Source organism: Periplaneta americana, chromosome 9 (genome assembly GCF_040183065.1).
Source record: "Periplaneta americana isolate PAMFEO1 chromosome 9, P.americana_PAMFEO1_priV1, whole genome shotgun sequence".
In the NCBI taxonomy this organism is placed as follows: Eukaryota; Metazoa; Arthropoda; class Insecta; order Blattodea; family Blattidae; genus Periplaneta; species Periplaneta americana.
The window spans coordinates 51,973,813-51,990,383 of NC_091125.1; the positions used below are offsets into that span (position 1 = coordinate 51,973,813).

At 35.0% G+C, this 16,571-nt stretch overlaps 1 protein-coding gene across 5 annotated transcripts in view; it reads right to left on the reverse strand.

The window, feature by feature from the left end:
- Positions 1–15,932, reverse strand: part of LOC138705930 (metabotropic glutamate receptor 6-like) — a 114,940-nt gene extending 99,008 nt beyond the window's left edge. For 4 of the 5 annotated variants that reach the window (XM_069834724.1, XM_069834723.1, XM_069834722.1 and 1 more), the window contains exon 1: positions 15,710–15,841. The gene's annotated coding sequence lies outside the window, so the exon portion shown is untranslated. Of the gene's footprint in view, positions 1–15,709 lie in introns of all 5 variants that reach the window. The other variant, XM_069834721.1, reaches the window with a different exon arrangement.
- Between the last annotated feature and the right edge of the window lie 639 nt (positions 15,933–16,571).

Consider the following 16,571-nt stretch of genomic DNA (forward strand, 5'->3'; position numbering starts at 1 on the left):
GCAGTTCCATGCATGCTTCCTTACGCAGACCGGACCCACTCCACTCCTTATCGCTTAGCTTCCTCGGAACAGGTGCTCCGCACTACCGTCATTAAGCCGACGGAACATTACTATAGTCCGAGCGTCCAATTAATACCCAGACAGAAGGCTTTGTGTTTGATATATCTTTTTACACGTATTAATACTTGTAATGTCAAGCAGTTATGTCACATTTTCGTTGAAAAGATATTGCTGGTTATAATTATTTTTATACTGACATCAGTAAATTGATTTTTACTATCACCTTCATAGTGAATAAATTTTAAACTAGTTTAATTAAAATCAAATTTAAATTATCAACCTCTTTGTCATCAGTCAACTCCAGATACGACAACAATGGTTTTTACTACGCTTGGAGTAGATATGAGAACGTCAATTACAATTGACTCAGTGTCAGAGTTGTCTAAGCAACAATTATACTCAAAAAAGTTATTGAAGTCTAAACTTAGACCTCGTTTTTTAAAACTATATGCTCTCAGTTGGAAATTATATCTCATTTACTATAATCTAATATTTATCTAGTACATCTAATTTGGCACATATATAAATGATAACACTGAACAACAAATTTTTACTTTTTGTCTTGCTTCGAAATAAAAATAGGTGAATATTACTAATATGTGTGCCCTAAATCTGAATTTAAAATCCAAATTGCTCCATCACATACCATTTTCCGAGGAAAGTGAATTGAATTTTTTAATGAAAAAACTTATTTTTTTGTTTTTCACTACTACTGTTAAAATTACAACAAACTAGGGATTCAAAATTCCTCATAATACTTGAAAAATGTGTACTGGATACAAAAATGATATTTCATAGTTTAAGACACAAATACACAACGGCAATAAAAATATGTCATGTGTATGATGAGAAAAATCTCGGAATTTGAACTTCCATTTAAAAGGATTTTCTGGATGACTTCCGTTTACAACTAGACCCGGGACTGTCTTTTACAAGGAACCAACAATAGTCTGCAAGCTTGCTGGATGATGATCTTCCCTCTTTCCATTTCAGATATTTCTTGATGAAATCTTCCCCATGCTCGTCCCTTACGTTCCAAGATTAAGAGAATGAGAATGTAAAAGTGTATTTTGAGAGACATATTACACCCCATTTTCTCATATGAACTTAATATGGTTTCCACAAGTTCGCTGTAGTTGTATGGTCTAGGATTTTCAAGGAAATTTCAGCAAACATATTTGAAAGCGCGCCAGGCCATTTTTTTATGTAACGGAAAGTTTTTCCTCAAACAAAGAGTCAGTCAGAACTTCGCGAATTTGTGGACCGATGAAAATGCTCTCTTTTAATTTTCCTTCACTCGAACTGGTATTTTTTTTAATACTGAAAGCCGCACCATTGTTTGTTCATTGCGTAGACCTCACTTTGAACTGTTATGAAATTTACTGAATAGAAGGGACCAATATCTGTTTATTTATTAGAAGTACAAAAGAACATGCCAACAACCATAACAAACCGGAAATAGGTCATAAAATGCATTAGCTTTTGTTTTGGTTTACAACCCCCAACTCGCGCCAGATGTTTCCTGGGAGAGCGCTCATCGAAAAGTGAAATCGTAGTATATCTTAAAAACCTTACGTCATACGAAGAAAAGATATGCATTTTCGGATTCAGCGCACACCAAATCATAAGGGACACATTGTTTTAAGTCGAAGCAAAATTCTTGTTGTTCACTGTAATTTACAGTCACTTTATGCAGAAATCTACGGCTAAAAAATTTGTGGATTAGGCAACTCTGGCACTGAGCCACTCAATTGCTAACATATCATTGGTAGACATTATGTTACCGCTTCTTGTGATTGGAGTGGCATCTGAGGAGTTCTAGTCAATAAACAAACTCTTATCTTGTCTCTTCAAAAGAAAGCATCCTCTTTGACACCGCCTGGGTATGAAATGAACGTTCGGACTATACCTGGAATCGGTTGTTTAGGAACTCTCTGTATATTTGATGTGTATGAGATAAATATGTGTACAATATGCGTATGTGTGCATTATTTGCATATGTTTGTGCGTGAGTGGAGGTATTTTAAAGTAACTACTGTATCAAAATGTTTAATATACTGTATATGCAATATCGTTTCCGACTTCAAGATTTATCCAACTTATCCTCTTACTAGAGCAAAACTGAGTCTCGTATAGTCTTCTCTGCCGTGTCTGTAACACAGCGCAAGGCCGAAGTCTATCATGTAAGTGGCCGGGGTTCGGTACCCGGTCTTGTTGTGATGAAATTTGTGGTGGACAAATCAGTTCTTGCAGAGGATTTTTTCGGCGTTCTCTCGTTTTCCTCTTCTATTCCACCAATACTATCCATTTCTCCCTCATTTAATCTATCATCCGCAATAGTTAAAAATGGGCTGGTGTGAAGTCTTGGGTCTCCGATACCGATACAGGCTTTAATGACTTGGGGCTTCTTTATGAGGCACTCGTCTGGGATGGAATCTGGTTCTGTCAGGACTGAGTCAGGATAACCTGTCTCTCTGTATCAGGAAACTTGTCACATTGAGAAAATCATCACACAGAGATACAGACACAATGGGTCAGTGTAAACATATCATGCGTATATTCATCTAGGGTCCTATCCTCGAAAATCCATCCAGAAATGGTATCGTTTGGAAATGAATTCGCGAAAGACTTGTAACTTGGCTTTTAGATACCCTTGAGTTGTTTGGAAACAGCAGGAAGTGTGGAAAACATTGAATATCAGTTGATGTTTGAAAACAATGTAGTACAGTAACTTACATAGGCTATCAAACAACGTTATCAGGGAGACAATCCATACTTCCGTGTAACTAAACTGTTTATTTTTCACATGGAGAAGTTACGGGAAGAGATGTAGGCCTATATTGTGATCACGGCATCAGTAACGAAATTGGATTATTGTGAATTTTATTGCTTCCCGTGAGATCATATCCATCTGGACAGTCTGCGTTATTTATTTTGGCAAGAGAATCGAATTTATATAAACGCCTATAACTTTGGTAACGCCATATCTGTGACGTCATTCCTCCTGTTTTCTGCTTGGGTGAACAGCATGCGTTAACACATTGAGTCGCAGTTATTTGCACTGTACAGTTTTAACAATTTTTTATAAGCTTATTATGAAAGCTTAATTTTCATGGAACTTTCGTAGTCCATCAATACAAGAATTTATCTTACAGCTATGACATTATTATTTTTTGTCCCTTATCTTGCGTTTAGGGTGACAATAATATTTCGGGCTAAAAACGAAACAATGCCCACAGTTCCTTGAGGTCCATAGATCAGTTAGCCTTCTTCCTCCCTGAAAGTAAGTTGATTACATTTAGAATGTTACGTTGTAAATGTGGAAAGTATGTGTTACATCGCTGCAGCACTTACGCAGCCACTCTTTACCAAGAAAAAACATTTTTTTTTAAATAAACACGTAATTTTTTCTGCGTAAAAGACTGTAGGTAAAAAAATGAAGCAATACAAACATCATCATTATCACCATCATCATCATAATATGCACTACAGCCCTGTTCGGGCCTCGGCCTCCTTAAGAATTTTCCTCCACTACTCCCTATTCCTTGCCACCATCCACCAGCTCTTGACTCTAAGCTTCCACACATCTTCAATTATTCCATCCATCCAACGTAATTTGGGTCTCCCAACACTTCTTCCTTCCGGTTTATATTCCAGGACTCGCTTAGGGATGCAATACAAAACAACGTGTGTATAAATATGTACTGTACATGGAAAACTGGAGAGACAAAGTACCTGTTTCTGCCCAAATTGTCGGTTTATAGAGCTTTTGGAGTTTAAAAAATACCGTCGGGTCCTATATAGGTGTCTTCTTAGCGGACCTTCCTCCTCTTTGTAATATGTCTAGACTAAGTTCAAATAAGTTATTTACATATTTTCTAACAATTATAAAATAACAGAAGTAAATTAAATACTGTAACTAAGCAGTTCTTCAAATATAAACGCTCTATGTTGCTTATAAATAGACTTATAGGCCTTTACTAGTTTGTTTGTATTTTCAATAACCGAATGCTGTGGAATTCCTTTCAAAGGAAAAGGGGACATCATTTAATTTAAGTTCAAAACTGTGGGACGACTTGAACAACACTATAAACGGGACATAATATGGTCTCACCACTTGTTTTTCTCAGCTGTGTCAAGTGGTGGTCTTGCGACATGCTCACTATATAACCAGGAGACCTACAACTCGTGAAAATACCATGTGATGATATGCGATAGGATAGGATAGGATAGGATAGGATAGGATAGGATAGGATAGGATAGGATAGGATAGGATAGGATAGGATAGGATAGGATAGGATAGGATAGGATAGGATAAGATCCGGTAAGGTACTATGTGATATGATGAGATGCGACAAAATGTCACAAAATGAAAATATCATGTGTATATGAATCATTTTACGAAACGCAAAAAATAAACTTCAAAATGCAATATTATAGAGTAGTGTAGCATAATCGCACCGCTTCCTAAATGGCACCACTGCTAGTTTAAAACAAATTACTGTATTTGTGTAGCATCTAGTGGTATTGTTACAATCTACCATATGAACTTCCACCATGTCACTTGATTTCTGCCACTTCTTTGTACTAGCAATGTGGTGATAGAGTATTTAATATAATCGCTCAGGTGGATGTATATTTAGCTAACATTTTGTAACTAAATAACGGATTTGTAGGCAAAGGAATCCATGATCTTAAGATGTTATTGGTTAAAAGAAATATTAAAGAACATTTAACTTAGTACGATTTTCGAACATGTGGTGATTATAGGCTAGAATGAAGGAAATAATAATTTACGACGTAGTCTCTTAATTCGCACCACTTTGTAGGTCCCTAATTCGCACCGGTGCGATATGAGCAACTGTAGCAATTTTACGCGTACAAAAGAAGGCCTAAAAATTTTAGCTAAACGAGGAATGCATCAGGTGGGTGCAATATCAAGTGGTGAAAAAGGCGTTAATACAACAAGTGTGTGTTGTACAAGCGCACCAGATATTTTGTGCCACCTATGAAAATGTTTAAACGTCACACAGTGCATCCTAAATTATCAGCTGGTGTTCTTCCAGGATCGTTATTTGTTTGCTCTGATTCAGGTTACATCAACAGTGAACTATTTGTCGAATAGCTCAAACATTTTATTTGCCACTCAAACCTGCCATAGAAAAAAGTGCTGCTTCTGTATGTCCACTTATACGAACCATTCCAAAAATTTAGAAGCTAGATTATCTCGGGAAAATGATGTGCTCCTATTTCAGCTTCCTCGTCATAATACTCAGGGGCTCAGCCTTTAGATGTTTCTATCTTAAAACCATTTCAGACAGCTAAATCATGAAGCAGTTCTTAGGTGGATTCGAGATAATCGTGAAGAAAAGGTGACGCAGTTTACAGTTTGAACTGCCTGGTGAAGCACATGGCAAATGTGTAACAATAAAAAACGCATTCAGGAAGTTTAAATGTTAGGTAATTTATGCTCTATTTTTTCAATTTCATTTGAAGATGCGTTACTCTCTTTCATTAATTTCAATAAACTTGTAATTTGCATTTATTACATTATTCATATTAAATACTGTTAAATATGTTCAATATTAAAAGCTTTCCTTCATCTTGTTCCCTGCAGTTAAAGAGGTGCGATTTAAGAAACCGCAGGTGCTATTTAGGAAACTAGTTGCCTAAATGGCACCACTGACAAGTTTTTCGAAAATGTCATTCTACTTCAAAAATATTAAATCAAATTGAAGGATTCCTTTTTTACATGAAAGGTAAATGTTCTGGGAATGTATTTCTGTAAAGGAATGCAGAAAATAAAAATTGTATTGTTCAATAAAAATTATAAATGCTAAAGTGGTGCGATATACGCAACCTTACCCTACTTACGCCAAATCTGAAATGATTGCAACACGAAAAGTCACTGGAGAAAACTAAACCATAGTACAGGTTTCGAACTTCGGAATGTGATTTCTTTTATAAGAATAGACAATTAAAAATGAGTTTCAATTTCGGGTCTGTTCATAGAAGATTAGAAGGAAGACCTAAATTACACATATAGGTGTATAAAGTTATGGTGGCATCAATTTTATTTTGTGGTGGTTGTTGTTGTTTAATCAACTGTCCGAAAACAGTTCTGAACCTCACAAGTGTTACCAACATGGCACCACTTATAAGGCAACTAGGCCAGAAGATAATTAAGTTTCCTTTCCCCCTCCATTGCATACATCGCCGATTACCTACATATTCCACTATCAGACTTCAGATGTATACAGACAATTGTTCTTCCTCTGACACACATCGTCAAGTAAGATGTAATGCCCGATAATAGATTTTCATTTCAGCCAGATCCTCAATCAGAGGTACTTTTATGGTTATGAAACTTAAATGTTTAATAGAAACTGTATAGGCCTACATTAATAGAATTCTTTCAAAAATAGGCATTTTGATACCAGTAAAAGAATGTTCAAAATTATATTAAATGCAACATGAGCATACAAAAAAACAGTGTAATTTTATCAGTCGAAACAATAACAAATAATAATTAAATACTATCTCATTTCAATATGTAAGAGCTTATAGATCATTTGTTGAGAAACGTATTTTTTTTTAAGATGATATAATAATTAGATGCCTGTATCACACATTTCTTATTCACACACTTTTGAAATATGTACATTGGCTTGTGTGTAATAGGTACAAGGTGCAATCAATGTAGTATTTATGCTGTACTTCTATTTATTGTACCGTTAAACATACATCCTCCAGTCACTGAAGATCACTGCTTTCATGTCAATTGAGTCAGTCTGTCAGATTGTCTTTAAGAACTGAGCTTATACACGTCATTTTGTGCAAAAATGGTCGAAGACCTATTGCTATTTTTCCTGTAATCTCTCCATTACGCCTTATGGCTAGTCTTCTTCTCTGCCTTTCAAGTGATGCATTTAGTATAGACCTCCAGGTGCTTCCCTGGTTCTATATAACTTCGTTTTCTATGTCGTGCGTGTTGCCTACATTCAGGGCAGTCCGGAAACTTAATGATTGCCCCTTGTCTATTCAGTAGTTGGTTAGATTCTAAAAAGTAATGAAAACTGAAAAGTCAATGTCTCAATAACGAGTAGGCCTACTAGTAGACTTCTACAAGAAGTAGTGGTGTACCTTAACTGTGAGTCATTTGAATGATGGGACTGTTTTTATATCAGAATAGGAAGCTAAAGATAATCCAAGAATAAAGAATAAAGAAGTTTAAACCGAATAAAGATTGCCTGATCATGACTATAAAACGTAATATTAAATGTACGTAACAAAGGAATTTTATGTATTTGATTAGGTCTGCTTGCATTTAAAATAGGAATCGAAATACAAGGCATTTGAAAGCTTTTACAGGAAAGCATAACACGTTTAAGGATGTCAGTACTGATATGACAGGAGATGGTTAAGAGATTGTGGAGGTGTGGACATTGGTGTAGTGGCAAATTCTGAAATTTTAAAGTTATTAAGTAGATTAACATTTAACCTATGGTTTATGAATAATTAAGTTCATTCAAGTAAAAATATTGAACTCCAAAAAGTAATGTTTTTTTACAGAAATGTCTCACTACCCGCTTTCTTCTGAATTTCTGAAAGCACATGTTTTGTAGCATACTATCATTAAACTGATATTTAAGTGAAATATAGTGTTGTAATGATGCGATATTAATTCAAGCACGCAAATGTACTTCAAGCGGCTATTTTCTTCTTAAAGCAAGAATGCGCCAATAGCAGGAGGGATACACCTAATTTACACATACAGTAAGAACGAGTAGTCGTGTAGTTAAATAAGGATTTAAAGACAGTAATAAAGAACGTACATGCTCAACCAATATAGCGTTTAGTGTATAATATATAAAACGCACAATGTTTGTCCAAACTCAGAAAAAAAAATGGGCCGCCTAAAAGTTCCAGATACAACGCATTGCGTATGTGTGATAAACAAGAGAGCCTAAATGTATGCTACTTGTGGACAGTCTTGCGAAGCTTGTTGCCTACATTCAGGTATACTGCTACCAAGACTCGACCCACATTTTATTTCCGTATCTGTACGAAGCATTAAACGACTTGCGTGTTTCAAGAGGAGAATATACAGTAAGTTTATAAGAGGTATGAACGTACTGATATGTTTAAGGGAGCACATGCAGTTTAACAGCAGTAAAATTTTGGAAATATTTATTTTTTCTCTCTCTTGATACAAATATTTAGAAAATTAAAAATGTTAGGTGTAAAACACTACTTTTCATCTACTTAAGAAAAATATTTGCATAGTATAAAATAATTCATTTATGTATTTTTCTCAAAATTCAAAGTGGAGGATGTTTACCATGCTGGGTTTCCCTGATAACTCAGTTACTTTTTTGTTGTTATATATTCTCTTGTTCTTATACAGCTGGTTCTGTGTTTACAATATCGTGTTCTTTCAACTTCATTCCTTATTAAATAATATTAACTTAGTGTTAAAAATAACTAATCGGTTTTGAGAAATTTTAAGTATTTTTATTTTTTATCAGAAGTATTCAAGAGACTGAAATTATTTTGCATAATAGGCCTGCTGTAGGTAGAACCTGCACAAATCCACTACAAGAATTCATGAGTATATGTTAGTGTTTTAGTTATCAGAGAAACGGGTCTTGAAAATGTAATTTGCTGGAAATAAGCAATAAACTTCCCACTGTCAGGTGGAACTGGGGTTGTAACACCTTGCCTTTTTAATCATTACTCGAAAACTATTGCAGATATTGATGAATTTTTTTCTGAGAAAATATTATAGAATACTGAATCGACTTTTATATTGTAAGATGGAAGAACAGATGGAAGAAGAGCACTTTGGGTTCAGGAAGGGAAAAGGTACGAGGGATTCAATTGGACTGCTACGGACAATCGGCGAAAGATACCTAGAGAAGAGTAAAGAAGTGTATATAGTATTTGTGGACCTAGAAAAGGCTTTTGACAGAGTGGATTGGAATAAACTGATGGGGATCCTAAAGAAAATAGGTGTGGGTTGGAAAGAGAGAAGACTTCAGTAATCTTTATATGAAACAACGAGTGAAAGTCAGGATGATAAGATAAGAAATGTCAGAAGGAAGTGAAATTGGGAGAGGAGTACGTCAAGGATGTCCTCTATCACTTATCCTGTTCAACATCTACTTGGAGGATTTGGTGAAGAACTGTTTTCAGAACATGGAAGGAGTGATAGTAGGAGGAAGAATAATAAAGTGCTTAATAGTTGCTGATGATATGGCCTTGTTAGCAGAAGAGAAAATTATATTAAAGGATATGCTACTGGAGCTAAATGACAGCTGTGAGCAGTATGGGATGAAGATAAATGCAAATAAGACGAAGAGCTTGGTCATACGAAGAAAAATACAGAAGATAAACTTGCGAATTATAAATGAGGCAGTAGAGCAAGTGGACAGCTTCTTGGGGTGTACTATAAGTAGTAACATGAGCTGTTGCCAGGAAGTCAAAAGGAGGATAGCAATGACCAAGGAAGCTTTTAATAGAAAAAGGAGCATCTTCTGCGCACCTCTGGAAAAAGAACTAAGGAAGAGATTAGTGAAGTGCTTTGTATGGAGTGTGGCATTGTATGGGGCAGAAACATGGACATTACGACGAAGTGAAGAGAAGCGAATAGAAGCATTTGAAATGTGCGTATGGAGGAGAGTGGAACGTGTGAAGTGAACAGACAGAATAAGAAATGAAGCTGTGTGGAAAAGAGTGGGTGAAGAAAGAATGATGCTGAAACTGATCAGGAAGAGGAAAAGGAATTGGTTGGGTCACTGTCTGAGAAGAAACTGAAGGATGCACTGGAAGGAATGGTGAACGGGAGAAGAGTTCGGGGTAGAAGAAGATATCATATGATAGACGGCATTAAGATATATGGAGCATATGAGGAAATGAAGAGAGAGGCATAAAATAGGAAAGAGTGGAGAAAGCTGGGTTTGCAGTGAAAGACCCGCCCTTGGGCAGAACACTAAATGAATGAATGAATTTGTGCAAGAAAGATTGAAAAATGTATTTTTAAAGGACTTAAACTACACCTAACCCCTTAAACTTGTAGCTGAATTAACTGAAGAAGTAAATTTTAAAACTTAACAAATCCTCAAATAGGGATATGAATATTAATAAATTATAAGAGTGGATATTGTTTTCGCATACGGAAAAGGATGTGGTCTTAGGTGTTTGGTCAGTATATTTATAATACGTATACATATTTATTTTGAGAACTCTCTTTTCATGTTGCCATAATTTTTTGTTAAAGTTATTTAAAAGAACAGTGCATATATTTAATTTGCTTTCATTGAAACTGGAAAATAACGTTTCTGTATGACATTCAGTAAAGTTGTATTTTACGCATTGTGCAAAGTGACTCTTCAGAAAAAAAAAACTGGTATTTACTTAAAGCAACTAGGCCTACTGGAAAAAAATACAATATTGAATGTTAAAATTTTATTCAGTCACAAACTCTAAATGTAACACTAAATTCTCCGCAGAGACGTAAATGTGTTACAGACTCAAAGCAGTTATGCGTATCTTGCAGTTAGATACATTTATTCCAGTACCTCTAAGAACACCCTAAGAGAAGGAGGTCGGGAAGTGGATCCTTTGTTTTCTGAATTTAAAATTTTCGAATTTTTTTGGCAGGAAACCGTCAGTGGCGTAGCGTCAATGTAAGCTAAAAAGCTTAGCCCCCCCCCCCAGTTAATAATAATTTCATAATAAACCTGCAGTTTATGGAGAAAATTATTTATTAATTTTAATAGAATTTATATTTACGCGTTAAATATTGTGATGCGGCAGGTCAGGATGATTTGTGATGGAGCAGTAAACAAGAAGCCTGCACACACCAGCTTCCAAGCAGACTGGTTTCTTCTGTGTAATCCACCCCGCAGATTTTCCATCCCTTTCTAACTAAACTACCCTAGTCGCAAGGCTCGCAAGAAGCTAGCTTTAACATTTTTAAAATAAGTAGTTTCCGAGTTATCCCTTTTCGTCAGTTGTGTTCAGTTGAAGTGTTAGTGTGCATTGTGGCTGATATAATAAATAATGAGCGAAATAACAGTTCCTGACACTAATTTACTTGAATTTTTTTAGGTCAATTGTATTATCAAGACTGACTTACGAACAAAAGTGTGACTTAAAAAAACAAATGACCGACTCCCTTGCTGTCAATGAAGAACACAACCAAAAGACAGACGCATACTTACGTAATGATACTAATACTGCATCTGTTGACCGTTAATATTGTGATTTCTCTAAGTATGACAGGGAGTGAGCTAATGTTATACGTATACGTGTCTATTTGTTAAGAGATATGTGTAAACCGTGAAATCATATTTTACTACGTATCATTTGACGTCATGCCTTATTGGTGTTACTTACGATGTTCCAATCAATCTTCGACTGCTGACTTGACATTGACTACTATTTATTTTAAGACTGTATTTTTGTAATACGTTTTCTCATATTGCATGAAAGACAACTTGAGTTAGCTTCCCCTGCTCAAAATTTTATGCTACGCCACTGGAAACCGTCACCTTTTCTTCTAAGAAAAGCGATCCATTTTGCAAACTTCCAGATGTAGACGTTTGCCTTACTAACAGCGTCGATTTTAACATTGAATAATGTAACCACAAAGTTAACTTTTCAGTTCGCATGTTCATAAGTAGGCCAGCAGGACAGTTTCGTTATTACCATTAACACTTTTCTTCTAACACCAGTTCATGAACTTCTCATATTGCGCATTGTAGGCTCTATGTTCTTCGACATTTCTGACATCAACTCCGATACAGCGAACTCCTCCACTTCATAAATTATACGAGCTTAACTTTCGATTTTTTTTCCAAATTACACATAAAAACGCAATTATTATTATTTCTTTATTTTCGTAACTATGGAAGTTACATTGATGTTTACTCTATTCTCGATCTTAGTTTTTTTAAGACATGAAATCTAAAATCCGAATAACTTCAAAATGTAGTTTTTAGACTATACATTACTTTATTTTCATTTTACTGTCGTAAAAACATCGTATATCACGCGTTCCGGAAGTGTTTTTTTTTCTCGTGTGATCGACTACGCCTCGTTTTATAAACTTTATACTAGTGCCAAAAACACCATTTTATGAAGTAGTATCATAAATAACTATTTTTACCTACTGTTAAAGCCATAGGCGTAGCTCAGACGGTAGGCACCTTTGTCTGCTGCTTCGGAGCTGCGCTTGAGCGTGAGTTCGGTTCCCGCTTAGGCTGTTATCTGGTTGGGGTTTTTCCGAGGTTTTCCCCAACTCTAAGGCGAATGTCAGGTAATCACATAGCAAATCTGAAATACTATTTTGCTATTACCAATTTCATCGACACTAAATAATCTATTAGGTACTACAGTGTCATTAAATAATCAACTAAAAATTTAAAAAAGCACTGTTACAATGTAGGCATAATGTAAGTTGTTTCGTACAAACTCAAATCCTTTCTTACAAGTGAATTATTCCCACTCACTGCAATTTTCTCACATAAAAATGTCGTTCACTTCTAACAGCAATTGGAGTTACAAATATGTTTCCAGTACTTCTGACTCACTTTTTCTGTCAACATGGGAAATAGTGCTGTAATGTGTGTCTAGATCGCAGCAAATTTTAATTGAATGCGTTCATTTAGAGGGCTCGTCCTTGCTTCAGTTGGATTCTGATAGTTACCTTCGCTTGTCTTTCAGTCATCTGATGAATGATTCTTTTTTTTTCATTGTTAGATACACTCTTTTAACACTTGTATAATACTGATTTTCTATTGAACCGTCATATCAGAAATAAAATTAAACATTGCCAGACTAGAAGAGTCCAGGAAAGTCCTAATTACTGAAGAATATGTTTGTTTCCATTTTCTGCATCTGGAGGCATTTGAAAACCAATCGACTTTCCGTCTCATAAAACTGTCTTTAAAGAGTAATTTAAGTAACATTAAACGATAAAATTGAACCACTAGCCAAATCGCAACCATAAGCTTCACGGAACATTTAAGAGAAAAATAATAATTTTTCCTTGGCGTCTATGATGATTTTTTTATTCTTATAGAAAGTCTGTAAATACTCAAATAAGTAACTTTGAAGGAGAAACAATGACAAAATTACAGCTGATGCAGGTTTTAAAGAAATACAAAATAAAATCACAGCAGTAAATCAAAGACGCAGAAGTGGCGCGACAGACCATGAAGGGCCAAGGCCGACCCGTATACTGCTGGCTTCATGTTCACATGTCTCAACAAAGGTTAACGATCATCCAACCAGAAAGGGGGTAACGTGTGGTCAGCCATTATAACTGATTTATGAAACCGAATTTCGCTACTTGTCGTAGTTCTCCAAATTTATAACAATGCTGGATGAACACTGGTCCTCCCATACCCTGGCCGAAATTTCAGCAGAAAATTCCTCCCCAATGAGTACTCGAACCAGCGCTCATTCCGCAACGCGAGTCCAGACGTGATGCTTTAGACCACTACACTACGGCGCGGGACATGTGCTAATTACTACCGTTCATTTTTAATTCACACATTAATAACAGATCTAGAAGTTAGAATTATAAGCATTGTATTATTATTTGTGGCTACAGGTTGTTTCGAAATTTACTGTCAGTGCACTTGAATTATTAAAAAATAGGCCTACAATTATTTTTGAAGTTTACCAAATTGTTCTCTAAATTGTCAAGGACTCGTTGAAAATTTTACAATATCATTTATATTTTAATGGTTAGTTTATTATGTCACTTATAGGCCTATGTGTAATAATAATAATAAATAAAACATCTGGCCAAAAACCTGATCCGATGGAAAGTGTTCTCTTCCGCCCTTTGCTCTAGTGGGAGATATAGAAATTGGATGGAAATGAATGGAATGAATGAATAAATGAATGAAGTGGAATGATGAATGAAATGGAATGAATGAAATGGAATGATTGTATGAAATGGAATGAATGAAATGATGGAATGAATGAAATGAAATGAAATGATTGAATGAAATGGAATGAGTAAATGAAATGGAATGAGTGAATGAATGAATGAATTAATTAATTAATTAATTAATGAAATGGAATGATTGAATGAATGGAATGGAATGATTGGATGAATGGAATGGAATGATTGGATGAATGGAATGGAATGATTGGATGAATGGAATGGAATGATTGAATGAAATGGAATGATCGAATGAAATGGAATAAATGGAATGAAATGGAATAAATGGAATGAAATGGAATTAATTAATATATGTAATATAGTGTATTTTGTATTTTGTTAAATGTTTTTATAACTTGTTCTGAAGTGTAAAATCTAAGTAAATTTCACTGTTTTATAGTAAGTTTAATTTACAGATATCTTTTAATTGATATTTCTGAATCCTTGAGGTCATTCTCTGTTCGAGAGCAGATTAGGCTATTATTTAATAACTATTTGTTGTTAAAATAAGTATGTTTTAGATGGAATACGCATTGTTGATTATTTAGTTCTGAAGATAATTTACAAAAAGCCGTGGTTTGAGTTAAGCAAAATATGTTATGACACTTATGATTATAATTTAATGATATCAATAAATAATATAAAAATTATTATTCCCTGAAGAGTTAGAACAAAAATTGCTCTTTATGAAAATATCAACAAAGAATTTCAGCCAGGGGTGTATTTCAGGCCTGGCGGGCCCTGGCGCACCAGGGTACTATTTTTCCAGGCTAGGAGGCGCCAGGGTACTTTTATTATTTTCATATTATAGTCAAATTTTGGATTTATAAAAAGTCACATTTAATTCATATTTAAACTATTTCATAATGAGATCTACTCCGCAGACCTAACAATGTCGAAACTATATATTTTTGTCTAACATTCCATAAATATTCCTGCGGAAATGGTGATGATGAAGACGACGACGACGACGAAGACAACTACAATCAGTACTACAGAAATTCCAGAGCCAGGGCAATTTTTTGTTTAGAAATACACCACTGATTTCAGCTATCTTGATTATAATGTGTAATAATAAGATTATATGAAATGAAGATAGCTCTAGTAGCATAAATGAGTTCATATATTTAAATTCGGTTATTTGTGAGGCACAATATAGAAATTCAATTTTATTTCCTTTTTCTAAAGTTATGGCAGTACCCATGTTGTAGGCCTATATCTATAAATTCTCAATTCTGACAAAATGAAATTAAAGTGATAGAAATGCCGTTTTCACATAAAAATAACGAGATATGTATTTCTAAGTAAGAAGGTAGGCTCTATCTGTGAATAATTACACATTTTTAAATTAATGCAAAAAATATCTATAGGGTCAAATGGGAGGGATGCATTGAAATAATAACTGACGATGATATTCCAAAAGTTACAATTAACAGTTTACAGATCTTCTGGAAGAAGAAATATTGGAAAAGAAAAAATAAAAATTGAATCGCATCAGTCCTAATGGCTTAATTCTTGTGGACGACAATAACGCTGGTGATAATAGTGATGCTCAGGAGAGAAAATTGCAACATAGAAAAATCGTGGGGTGTTAGATCCGTCTTGTATGGTATGAGTCACGAAGCAAGTCAACCGTGGGATTACACGCCACGAAACTAATAAAGTAATAGATAGTGACAGCATACTCACGCCTCAGCTGTGATGCGAAGGAGACATAGACGAGCCACCACTGACACCACGAAACTGTTATTCCTGATCACACTACACAACTGTGAGAGCGAGAAGATTCGTCCTGTAGAACACCCTGTTGCTGCAGGTGTAAGCACACACGCTTGTCACTTGTTACGAATTCAAACGCGACGGCCTGAACCGCGCGGCGGTAAAACGACAACTGACTGCGAGCACGGCGTCGGATGTGTCATCCAGCGCCCCCCTCCCACTGAACACGGAAACTGCGGCCGGAGCGATCGCACTTCGATCCAGCGTCATTTCCAAGCACGCAGATAGTTCTAAATTTTTAGTGGCTTTGTGATGACGGAGTTAACTAAGCTTATGATGTAAATAAACAGCAGAAAAAGAGAGAACGGACAAATAAGGAACTGCAGTGATTAATGAAGAATGGGAAGAAAAGGAAAGGGATGTGAAGATGTAAAGAAAATAAGGTAAGAAAAGAAATATGATAAAGAGAAAAGAAAATAAAGGGAAAAGAAAGAAGGGAAAAGAAAAGAGAAATAAATTAATGAAAGAAAAAGAAAAACTAATGAAAAACAAAAAGAAGAATGAAAAAAAAGAATAAAAGAAAAAATAATAAAAGAAAATAGAAAAATAGTGAATGAAGAAGAGAAAAAGGAGAATGAAGGAAAGAAGAGAAAAAGAATTGAAGGGAAACGTAATAAAAGAATGAAGGAAAAGAAGAATGAAGTGAAAAAAGAGAAATAATGAAAAAAGAAGACGAATGAAGGAAAAAAGAAAAAATGAGAATGAAAGAGGAAGGAAAATAATGAAAAAAGAAACATAAGAATGAAAGAATGAAAATAAAAAATTGAAAAAT